Consider the following 12,650-nt stretch of genomic DNA (forward strand, 5'->3'; position numbering starts at 1 on the left):
ATGTATGTTGTGATCTATAAGTTAAAGATGGTGAAAAAAGCTCTCACATAATAGGTTTTAGTGATGTGCAGGCTGCAGATTTGAGAGCTTATAAGGACATGATTGTAGCACAGGATATCATGCATCAGTATCCGGGAAATAAATAGTATGCCAACGTTGAGCTGGAGGCTGTGAAGATATATAAATTGAAGCACAAGATTTATATTGAATTCCTAACACAAAAAGCTAAAATGTCTTGGATTAAAGAGGGTGATGATAATACCTCTTTATTCCACAATAGTATCAGAGCTCGAAGATTGTAAAATCATGTTTATGATATTCATGATTCAGAAGGAGTATGACATGATGAGAGCAATGCTGTTACTCAAGCCATCCTGAATTATTATCAGCAACTTGTTGGCAATATTCAAGAGAGTAGAAGAGTTGTTATTCCAGAAATCGTCCAAAATAGTGCTCTGGTTACTAATATGCACAAAAGAATTTTATATGCTCCTTACTCAGCCAGGGAGGTCTACGATGCTTTGAAATCTATTCATGGAGATAGAGCTCATGGCCCTCATAGGTTTGGGTCTCATTTTTATTGAGATGCTTGGGAGATTGTTGGAGAAGACATGGTTAGTGTTATGCTAAATTTTCTCAGAGAAGGGAGATTGCTTAGAGAGGTCAATGCCACTGTTATTACTCTCATCCTCAAAAGCAAATGCCCTTCTAATATGAGTGATTTTCGTCCTATTTCCTGTTGTAATATAATTTATAAATGCATTACTAAGGTTTTGAGCAATAGGCTGAGTTATGTTTTGCCTGATATTAGTGATGAGAATCAGGGTGGTTTTGTTCATGGTCGTTATATTGTGCACAATATAATGGTGATTCAAGATCTTGTTCAACAATATGGTAAGAAGTCTGTTTCTCCTAGTTGCTTAATGAAAATAGATCATCAAAAGGCTTATGACACTGTTGATTGGAATATTTTGAGAGAAATGCTCCATGCTTTGAACTTCCCTGCTCATTTTGTTCACCTTGTTATGGAGTGTGTTACAACTCCAAAATTCTCTCAGATGATAAATGGTAGTATGAATGGTTTTTTCAGTTCAAAGAGAGGCTTGAGACAAGGAGACCCGATTTCTCCTCTCTTATTTGTTATTTATATGGAGTATCTTTCTAGAATTCTCAAGCTAGTGGGAAGTATGAATCAATTTCAGTTCCATCCAAGGTGTAAGGAGCTGAAGCTAACACATATGTGTTTTGCGGATGTTTTGATTATGTGTTGTAGAGGTGATTTCAAATCCATGTATCTTATGCTTCAAGGCTTTAAGCTCTTTTCTAACTCTTCTGGCTTGCCAGCTAATATATAGAAATCTTCCTTCTATTGTTGTGGTGTGTCTGACCTTCATGTGCAAATAATAGCTGCAGTTTCTAGCTTTAAAAGACATTATCTTCCTTTTAGATATTTGGGGGTTCCCATTTTCTCTAAAAGACTTACAACTTCTCAATGTGATGCTCTGGTGGATAAAATGACTTGTATAATCAAGATTTGGAATTCCAGACATCTATCCCATATAGCTAGAGTTTAATTGACGAACTCAATCTTGATGAGTCTTCACATGTATTGGGCTAAAATCTTCATCCTTCCCAAGAAAGTTCTTAGAGATATTGTTCAAATTTGTAGATCACATCTTTGGAGTGGGCAGTCCTTTAGCCTGAATCCTGGTTCCGTTGCATGGAGTAAGTTGTGTTGTGGTAATTACTTTGGTGGCCTTGGTTTTAAGAATGTGTTTATGTGGAATATTGAACATATGGGAAAATATGTGTGGGTTGTAGCTAACACAAACTCATCTGTTGGTTGGCAATTCAGGGTTGTCTGAAAAATGCAGAAAGACTTGCTCAAATTGGCTACATATCTAATGATCAGTGATGTATTTGTGCTAATGCAGTTGAGAGGCATCATCAATTATTTTTTTGGTTGTCATCTTATTTCTGTTTGTTTGGAAAGTATTAAAACTTGGTTGGGAATTAAAGCTCAATCTGCAGACATGCAAGGCATCATCAAATGGATTAAGCAAAGTAGAGCTTCAAACTTAAAGAGAAGTGTCTGGTGTGCTGCTGTTAATATTGTGATTTATACAGTTTGGAGGTGCATAAATGGTGCTTCTAGAATGGGTCTGTTCCTTTACTTCCTAACATCATTAGTGATCTCAAGCAGGTCATTAAAATACGAATTAGCTTAGTCTTACCTCAAAAAGTTATGTAAGAGATAAAAACTGGTTTAGGAGTCTATAAGCTTTGGCGTGGCTATTGTGTTGTTTGTGTGTTGCTGCTCATGTTCCTTGTTGTTTGCTTGGACTTGAGTTCGCTTGGTTGTAAATGGTTTAATTTACTTGATGAAATAATACTTATCTCTTACTTAGCTAAAAAAAGGTAGTTCATTTTGAAGAAGCTAGAAAATTTTGAACTTTTGGTGCAGTATCAATATTCCAAACCCAAGAATAAGGTCGAGTTATTGTATGCGATTGGATTCCATAATGAAAGTCAGGATACTGATTTAATTGAGACTTCATCTACGCTAATAAGACCCCAACTAGGACTATTAGGAAGATAATGATGACGATTACAAGGAAGAGGAATAATGTCGAGGATCCGTTGCACAACATATTCAAGAACAAGTTGTTCTAGGAATTCAATAGTCCATTGGTGTGTGTAGGGAGGATAACATCAATTACTTGAAGATTCAGGTTGTTGATGTCGGATATTCTAAGATGAAGAGCTTCAATCGCGCTTTAATATAGCATCAATTGTGAATACAAAAATAAATGTTATGGCTGTACCAATTTTTCATCAAATAATTTTCTTTTTTTAGGGGAATTTTCCAGCTAATTCCTTTGATAAGTAAATCTCGAGTCCAAAGAATTGAATGTCATATATACGTGTTAGAAACTTTGGATATATATTTGAATAAGGAATCGTTTTGAACATAATTTTGACGCATTAGCGTTAGTCAGAATTATGGTCTAAAAGAACTCTCCACCCCATTTTAGCAAGATAAGCCTTGTTAAACTCACTTAGGCATATGAGTGGCTGATTTACTGTTGTTTTTTTCAGCTCTCTTTTTGAGATTTAAGAGGCCTAATGGTGAAGCTACATATTAAGGTCCTAATCAGGTCCAAGTTTTATGAATATTTTATTCTTCAGTCTAAAGAGAAAAAATAAATTGTAGTTGTTTGGTCCAAGTTTTTTCAAGTTCCGGTTTTTTGTTCTGACCGTAAAGAAATTTTTTTTTTTTTGGCTTTTACATTAATTCTATATAAAATTTAATTTTACAATTTTTTATATAGACTTTTTATGGATATTATATCAACAAATTATTAATATATTATTAATCGCTATATTTTTTATAAACATAAACATCTAAAATAGGCCAAAATCTTTTGGGGTGCCCCACAAAAGTTCTGCTGACTTACCCAAACAACAAAAAATATGTTGCGCTTCTCTCCTAAAACCCCCGGCTAATTTCAAAACCCTAAAACTATAAGCGCCTCTCCCCACCCAAACTCATCGTCCCAAAAAAAACTCTGCTAAACACCAGGCTAAAATGAATCTTAGTTCTTGGTAAAAAAATTTAGCTTGTATTGTTTTCACCTTTTTTAGTTCTATTTTGGATAACCTCGCCACCGTAGCGTATAGTAATATCCGTATATTGATTGCCCTAACCGCTACTAATTTCTTCAAGTTACTTGATTATGAGAAAGATAAACTTCAATTTCAGAAACTTTTGGTCTATTTGCCTTTATATAACTTGTTTTAGGTTTTGTCTGGAGCACAAAGGTCATCTAGAGAAGAGTGGAAAGACTATCCCCTAACCTTCCTTTTCGAAAAATATATTGTAAAGAAAATGTGTTGGTCTTTAAGGGTAGTAATAGGGATTTTATGGATTATGGCTTTTAGTTTCTTCTACTTCACCTACACACATGCAATCGAGGTTTCAAAGCCTATGTGTATTAACTTGATTAGTTTATTTGTGCTTGTGATAGGTACAAAAATATTTATGTGGATAAGCGCAAAGTGAAAGCCACAGGCCAGCGCTGTTGGTGGAGAACTTTTGGGTACGTGGTGATGGAACTACGATGAGAACTATATCAACAGTAACTGTTAGTGATGGAACTTAGGCGAGGATTAACCAAACCGTAATTGGTGGTGATGGAACTCAGGCGGTATTATCCCAACCGTGACTGATCTTGATGGAACTCAAGCGAGAATTATCCCAACACTATAACTGGCGGTAAATGAACCCAGGCGAGAAATATCCCAATTGTAATAGTTCTGATGTAGAATCTCCAGCGAGACATTTCCCAACTGTAAATGATCCTCATGTAGAATCTCCGGCAACTGCCCGTTTGGATGGTTTAAATTCTGTTAGGCGTAGGGGTGGTTAATTTACTGTTGTTCTCCTCAACTCTGTTTTTGAGATTTTGGAGGCCTAAGGCAAACCTACATATTAGGGCCCTAATTACGTCCAAGTTTTTTGAATTTTTGATTTTTCGGTATAGACAGAAAAATAAATAGTTGTTTGTTCCAAGTTTTTTGAAGTTTCGATTTTCGATTCTGACCGCGAATAAATTTTCTTTTTTGGCTTTTACATAACTTCTATATAAAATTTAATCAATCAATATATAAATAAAGGAGGAACTTTTTGGGAACATCGAAATCTCCTCAAGATTTCGAGGCCATAGAGCGCGCCACGTAGGACTGTCATGTCATCAAATTTTATTTTAATCTTCTACAAAAATAGTGTTGTACATATATTTAAATACACATAAAGAGTTCTAGATAAGCTAAATCAGAGTTTGATTGAACAACCTAAATTATTATATTATGTAAATTGTGTATAACTTTTGCTACGTAATTTAGAATATTATAATTTTTGTTCCATTTGATAGTGCTCAAAATATGCTATATGATATAAGATCCATTTACAATATAGTTCAATAACTTATAAAATCGAGAGAGCAATGTAGGATTATCATGTCATTAATTTCAATTTTAAATATTTTTAGAAATAGAGTTCTACACAGATTTAAAGACACATAAGAAGTTCTAGATAAGATAAAATTAGAGTTTGATTTTGCATGAACAACTTAAGTTATTATATTATGTAAATTGTGTATAGCTTTTACTACGTAATTTGGAATACTCTAAAACTTTTTTCATTGGATACTACTCGAAATATGCTCTGAAATAAGATCCATTTATAATATAGTTCTATAACTTATGAGAGCGCCACGTAGGATTATCATGTCATTTTTTTTTATTTTGAATATATTAAAAAAATAGAGCCCTACGTATATTTAAATACATAACAGGAGTTGTGGATAACGAGAAATTAGAATTTCGTTTTGAATAAACAACTTAAATTATTATATTATATAAATAGAATATATTTTGCTACCTAATTCAAAACATTATAATTTTTCACCATTTGATAGTGCTTCAAATATACTTCAAAATAAGAACCATTTACAATATAGTTTCACAACTCAAAAAAAATATATTTAACTAGATGAATGGTAAGGCATTATTTAATCTTTCTTTTAGATAAATATAATAATAGTTATAACCATAGTACTGAATATGACTATAAAATTTTATCATAGGTTCAACTTACACGATTAAACATATATCTTTCAAAACCTCAGTCTTACGAGTCCATATCCTCTAGAGTTTTAATAAAATTCTATAAGGTATAGTTGTATATGAACCATACATTTTAATATCAAGAGCATGTATTGCTGAAGGGAGGAATTAAATAAGAAGGTGGTTTTAGTGAGTAAAAATAGAGTGGGCATTGGAAAGGTAATATATGAGCTATTGATTTTTTATTCAATGTTGATATTGCTTAAACTCTACATTGTAGAGTTTTTTTATAACTCTGAAGGATTCAAACACCAGCCTTACTCAACTGAACCAAAACAATTTAGTATTCCAACAAAAATTATTAAGGAAAATTTGTTATTACAATAAAAATTAAAATCTATAGACAAATGCTGAAAAAAAATTAGAGTATGATTTTACAAAAACAACCTTAGAATATTATAGAGAGCTCCACCTAAGCATGCCATGACATTCTTTTTAACTTTAATTTTTTTTATAAAAAAATAGTATTTAACATAGATACAATTGCATATAATATGTTTTTGATAAGTTAAGATTACACTCTGATTTTGAATAAACAACCTAAATTATTCAACTATGTAAATTAAATATAGCTTTTGCTACATAATTCACAATATTATATTTTTTACCGCCGAGAGTGTTTGAAATATGTTTCGAAATAAGTTCCACATACAATATAATTTTACAACTTATGAAAATATATTTATTTGGATGAACAATAAAGTATTATTTATTTTAAATACATATAAAATTAACTATAAAATTAGCGTATTATATGTAATAATAGTAGTTATGCTTTTCAAAATCATATTTTTAGAAGTTGAGTTATATAAAGATAAAATTTACAAAAATATAGTTTTGAACCTATAATATACCATGATGACATTACATGAATAATCAAATCAAAGTTTGTCAACGACATTGTAGAGGTATTATGCAATTGACTAATTTTTTTATTCCTAGAATATTTGTTATATAAATAATTTTTTTATGTTTTTATTTTTCATATATCTATATGTCAGATCTTATTCTTTTCTCCATGAACTTATTTATACTAAAACTAATTGGAAAATCAAGGTTCGAGTTTCAAGACTATTTGAGGTTGCAGATCATAAAAAAGGGGAAGTTTGATAAGTCTTGATATGGTCATGATTGATGAATATATTTTTTCTCTTAAATAGTATTTTCGATCATTAATAGAGGTTAGTTTTATATTTAATTTAATTTAATTTATTCATGATACCATCATTATGATCTTCTTTTTTGCTTTCCCATCTTCTATTCTATATGTGTTACTGTTTATGTGCTAATAATTAATTAAAGGTTGAAGTTGTGACTGATAGTCATATTTTTTCTCTATTCTTTTTATCCTGCATCTATTAAATTTATACCCTCTACTTTCTTGAAGTATCATTCGAGTATTTTTCATGTTAAAAATGTGTTAGCTATTGTTAGTCTTATCAATTATTGGTATACTATTTAATAATAGACTTAAATACAATATTCAACTAAACTTTAAAAAATATAAAATTTATATATCACAATAACAAATCTAGAAATTAAAGTAAATGACAAAGGATTTTTTAACTATAACAATACAAACTTATGCCCATTCTCTCGCAATAATACAAACTTATGATTTTTTTTTTAATAATACAAACTTTACATCAAAATTCCTCCAGTAGGTCAAGTTGCCTTATAACTTGTAAAAATGGTCAAAGAAAATTACAAAATGATCTTTCTTCTTTCTCCCTTCTTCCCAAGCCCCCACCCACTTGAACCACCTAGACTTGTTACCTCCTACAATAAGTTAATAAATGGTACTGCTCTACTGGAGGAATTTTGATCAAAATTTGTATTATTAAGAAATAATCAAAAGTTTGTATTATTGCGAGAGAATGGGAAAAATTTTGCATTATTCTTGTTAAAAAATCCAATGACAAATACTTTCTCTTTCTTTTTCTACCACAACAATGGATTTGTGCATGGTTTTAAAGAAAATAAAAAAATATGGGTAGTTTAGCATAGAGGGGTTAACTAGAGTAGGGGATAGGTAAATTCTTAATAAAGTAAACGTAACTTTTTAAGGCAATTTGAGTAATTAATGACGGTTTTATTAACATAAAATAAAGACAATGTTGTCGACTATAGTTGTTTTTTTTGGAAAACACACTTAAACGGAAAGAGGGAAAATCTTTAGGAAACGGAGGGAGTACATAATAATTTATGTTTATCTTTTTATATATCTATATGTCAGATCTTATTATTTTCTCAATAATCTTAATTTCGCTAAAACAATTGAAAAATCAAGGTTCGAAATTCTAGACTATTTAGGCTCCGTTTGGTAGGGCGTAAAACGTTTTCCCGGAAAACTGTTTTCCTCTATTTTCAGTTTTACATTGTTTGGTTGGCAAAAGAGTGTATAACCATTTTTCCTTGAATGATGGAAAACCATTTTCCTTTCAAAATGAAGGGAAAACTATTTTTCTTATCTCTCTTGTACACTCCTCTCCCTACCTCCTTACTTTCCCTTCCATTTTCCTTTCGTTTCATCATTTTTCTTACATCAAACCAAACAATCGAAAACTAAATTTGAAATTGTGTTTTCCATTGTAAATTATTTTCCATGAAAATCATTTTACACTGAAATTGCTTTACGCCCTGCCAAACGAAGCCTTAAGGTCACAAATCATAAAAAAGGGTAAATTTGATAAATCTTGATATGATCATGATTAATGAAGAGATTTTTTTTCTCTTAAATAATACTTCTGATTATTAATAGATGTTAGTTTTATATTTAATTTATTTTATTCATGATACCATCATTACAATCTTCTTATTGGCTTTTCCATCTTCTATTATATATGCGTTAGTGTTTGTGTGCTATACTAAAAGTTGAAGTTATAGCTGACACTCATATTTTTTTTCTGTATTCTTTCTATCATGCATCTATTAAATTAGTGAAAGTATCGTATCAGACGAGTTTGACACAATACCTTCTCATTAAATTATTACTCTTTACTTTCTTAAAGTACTGTTCGGGTATTTTACATGATAAAACTATGTTTGCTATTGTTAGTCATAACAATTATTGAGATACTATTTAATAATAGACATAGCTACAATATGCAATCAAATATTAAATTTATATATCACAATAACAAATCTAGAAATTAAAGTATAATGACAAATACTTTATTAGTCTTTTTCTACGCAACAATGGGTTTGTGCATGGTTTTTAAGAAAATGGGTAGTTTAGCATAGAGGGGATAACTAGAGTAGGGGATAGGTAAATTCTTAATAAAACAAACGCAACGTTTTCAGGCAATTTGAGTAATTAATGATGGTTTTATTAACATAAAATAAAGACGATGTCCGACTATAGTTGCTTTTTTTTTTTTTACAAAACTGGAATAGTTCCAATAGCTGAAACTACCAAAGAGGTAATTATTAAAATAGTACAGGAATGAAGGAAGTATATAAAACAATGGTGTTGAAAAAATCTCATTTCAGAACAACAAAAATTTAATAATGTTATTAAAAATTTGCAGCAAATAAAATAAAAACAACCTGTGCAACGCACGGGCTTCAAAATTAGTATATATAAATAAAGGAAGAACTTTTTGGGAGCTTAAGGAGTTCCTCAAGATTTCGAGGCCGTAGAGCGCGCCACATAGGATTGTCATGTCATCAAATTTTATTTTTATCTTTTACAAAAATAGAGTTCTACATAGATTAAAATACATATAAAGAGTTTAAGATAAGCTAAAATTAGAGTCTGGTTTTGCATGAACTACCTAAATTATTATATTAAGTAAATCACGCTTAACTTTTGCTACGTAATTCAGAATATTTAAATTTTTGTTCCATTGGATAGTGCTCGAAATATGCTCTAAAATAAGATCAATTGACAATATAGTTCTATAACTTATGAAATAGAGAGCGCCACGTAGGATTGTCATGTCATTAATTATAATTTAAATATTTTAAAAAATAGAGTTCTACATATATTTAAATACTTAAAAGGAGTTCTGGATATCGAGAAATTAGAGTCGTTTCGAATAAATGACCTAAATTATTATATTATGTGAATTGAATATTAGAGTTTAGTTTTCATGAACAACCTAAATTATTATATTATGTAAACCACGTATAACTTTTGCTACGTAATTCAAAATATTTTAATTTTTATTTCATTGGATAGTGCTCAAAATATGCTCTAAAATAAGATCCATTTACAATATAGCTTTACAAATTATGAAACAGGGAGCGCCACGTAGGATTATCATGTCATTAAATTTTCATTTTAAATATTTTAAAAATAGTTCTACGGATATTTAAATACATAAAAGGAGTTTTTGATAATGAGAAATTAGAGTTTCATTTTGAATAAACAACCTAAAATATTATATTATGTAAATTGAATACAAATATTTGCTACATGATTTAAAAAACTATATTTTTTTCACCATTTGAGAGTGCTTGAAATATACTTCAAAATAAGATCAATTTACAATATAGTTTTACAACTCATGAAAATATATTTAACTAAATGATTGGTAAGACATTATTTAGTCTTTCTTTTAGACAAATATAATAAGAGTTATAACTATATTGTACTATATGTGATTAGAGTAATTTATCATTGGTCCAATTAACAGGATTATACATATTATCTTTAAAAACCTGGGTCAATTTTAAATCAAGGGCGTGTATTGGTTAAAGGGGGGAAATAAGTGGCTGGATTTTGATGAGAAAAATAGACGGGATTTGGAAAGTTAATATATGAGCTATTGATTTTGTATTTAATGGTTGATATTGCTCAAACTCTATATTGTAGAGTTCTTATAGAACTCTAGAGGATCCAAATATCAGCCTTTACTCAACTGAACCAAAACAATTTAGTATTCCAACAAAATTTATTAAGTAAATTTTGTAGTCACAACAAAAATTAAAATCTATAACGACAAAGTTATATATATATATATATATATATATATATATATATATATATATATATATTAGAATTTTGGATAATAAAAAATTAGAGTATGATTTTAAAAAACAACCCTAGAATATTATTGAGAGCTCCACCTAAGCGTGGCATGTCATTTTATTTAATTTTTAGTTTTTAAAAAATATTGTGTTTAACATAGATACAAATAGATATCAGGTGCTATTAATAAGTGAAGATTATACTGATATTAAATAAACAAACTAAATAATTCAACCATGTAAATTATATATAAATTGCTACATAATTCTCAATATTATATTTTTTTTTTACCATCGGAGAGTGCGTGAAATATGTTCTGAAATAAGTTGAATATAAAATATAGTTTTACAACTAATAAACCTATATTTATTTTATATGAACAATAACGTATTATTTATTATTTATTTTAAATACATATAAAATTAATTATAAAAATAGCATATGATACGTAACAATATCAATTATGTCTTTAAAAATTATACTTTAAGAAATTGAGTTATATAAAGATAAAAAAATAAATACATATAGTTTTGAACCTGTAGCATACATGATGAGATTACATAAAGGATCAAATGAAAGTTTGTCATCGACATTGCAGAGGTACTCCCTCCGTTTTCTAAAGATCTTCTTTTTTACTGTCACTACAGATACCAATGAGAATCATTTTTGCGTGGGGTGTGGGGTGAGTAAAGTAGGATAGAGAAAGGGGTTAAGATAAAATAAACAAATAAAAAGGGTTAAAGTAGGAGAGAGAAAGGGAGTAAAATTGAATTAATAATGTAATGGTGGACCATATAATAGGGACATGATCGAGAGGGTAAAAAGGAAAAAAAAAAATCAAATAAGGAATAAAGTAAAAGAGGGAAGATCTTTTAGAAACGCACTTAAACGAAAAGAGGGAACATCTTCAGGAAACGGAGAAAGTATTATGCAATTGACTAATTATTTTATTTCTAGAATATTTGTTATATAAATAATTATTTATGTTTATATTTTTCATATATCTATATGTAATATTTTATTCTTTTCTCAATAAACTAAATTCTACTAAAACTAATTGAAAAACTACTGTTCGAGTTTCTAGACTATTTGAGGTCGCAGATCATAAAAAAGGGGGAAGTTTGATAAGTCTTGATATGATCATGATTGATGAAGAGATTTTTTTCTCTTAAATAGTATTTTCGATTATTAATAGAGGTTACTTTTATATTTAAGTTATTTTATTCATGATACCATCATTATGATCCTTTTTGGCTTTCCCATCTTCTATTCTATATGCGTTAGTATTTATGTACTATATTAAAAGTTGAAGTTATGGCTGACACTCATATTTTTTCTCTATTCTTTCTGTCCTACATCTATTAAATTATTACCCTCTACTTTCTTAAAATATCATTCGAGTATTTTCCATGTTAAAACTGTGCTAGCTATTGTTAGTCATACCAATAATTGGGATACTATATAATAATTGACTTAGCTACAATATTTAATCGAACATTAAAAATATAATTTTTTTAGAACAAATCTAGAAATTAAAGTATAATGACAAATACTTTCTATGTCTTTTTCTACTGCAACAATGGGTTTGGGCATGGTTGTTAAGAAAATAAAAAAATATGCATAATTTAGCATAGAGGGTTTAACTTGAGTAGAGGATAAGTAAATCCTTAATAAAGTAAACACAACTTTTTGATGTAATTTGAGTAATTCATGATGGTTTTTTTTTTTACATCGGATAAAGGCGATGTTGTCAATTATAGTTTTTTTTTTTTTAGCAAAAGTAAAATGGTCGTAATATATGAAACTACCCAAAGTGATAATTGTTTCAATAAGAAAAGAATGGAGAAATTACATCAAAAAATTATTACTATATTATTAATAGCTATATTTTTTAAAAGCATAAATCTCTAAAATAGCCCAAAACCTTTTGGGCTGCCTAACAAAAGGTCTGTTGACTTATCCAAACAACAAAAAGTATGTTGCGCCT

Source organism: Beta vulgaris, chromosome 8 (assembly GCF_026745355.1).
Source record: "Beta vulgaris subsp. vulgaris cultivar EL10 chromosome 8, EL10.2, whole genome shotgun sequence".
NCBI classification, from domain to species: domain Eukaryota; kingdom Viridiplantae; phylum Streptophyta; class Magnoliopsida; order Caryophyllales; family Amaranthaceae; genus Beta; species Beta vulgaris.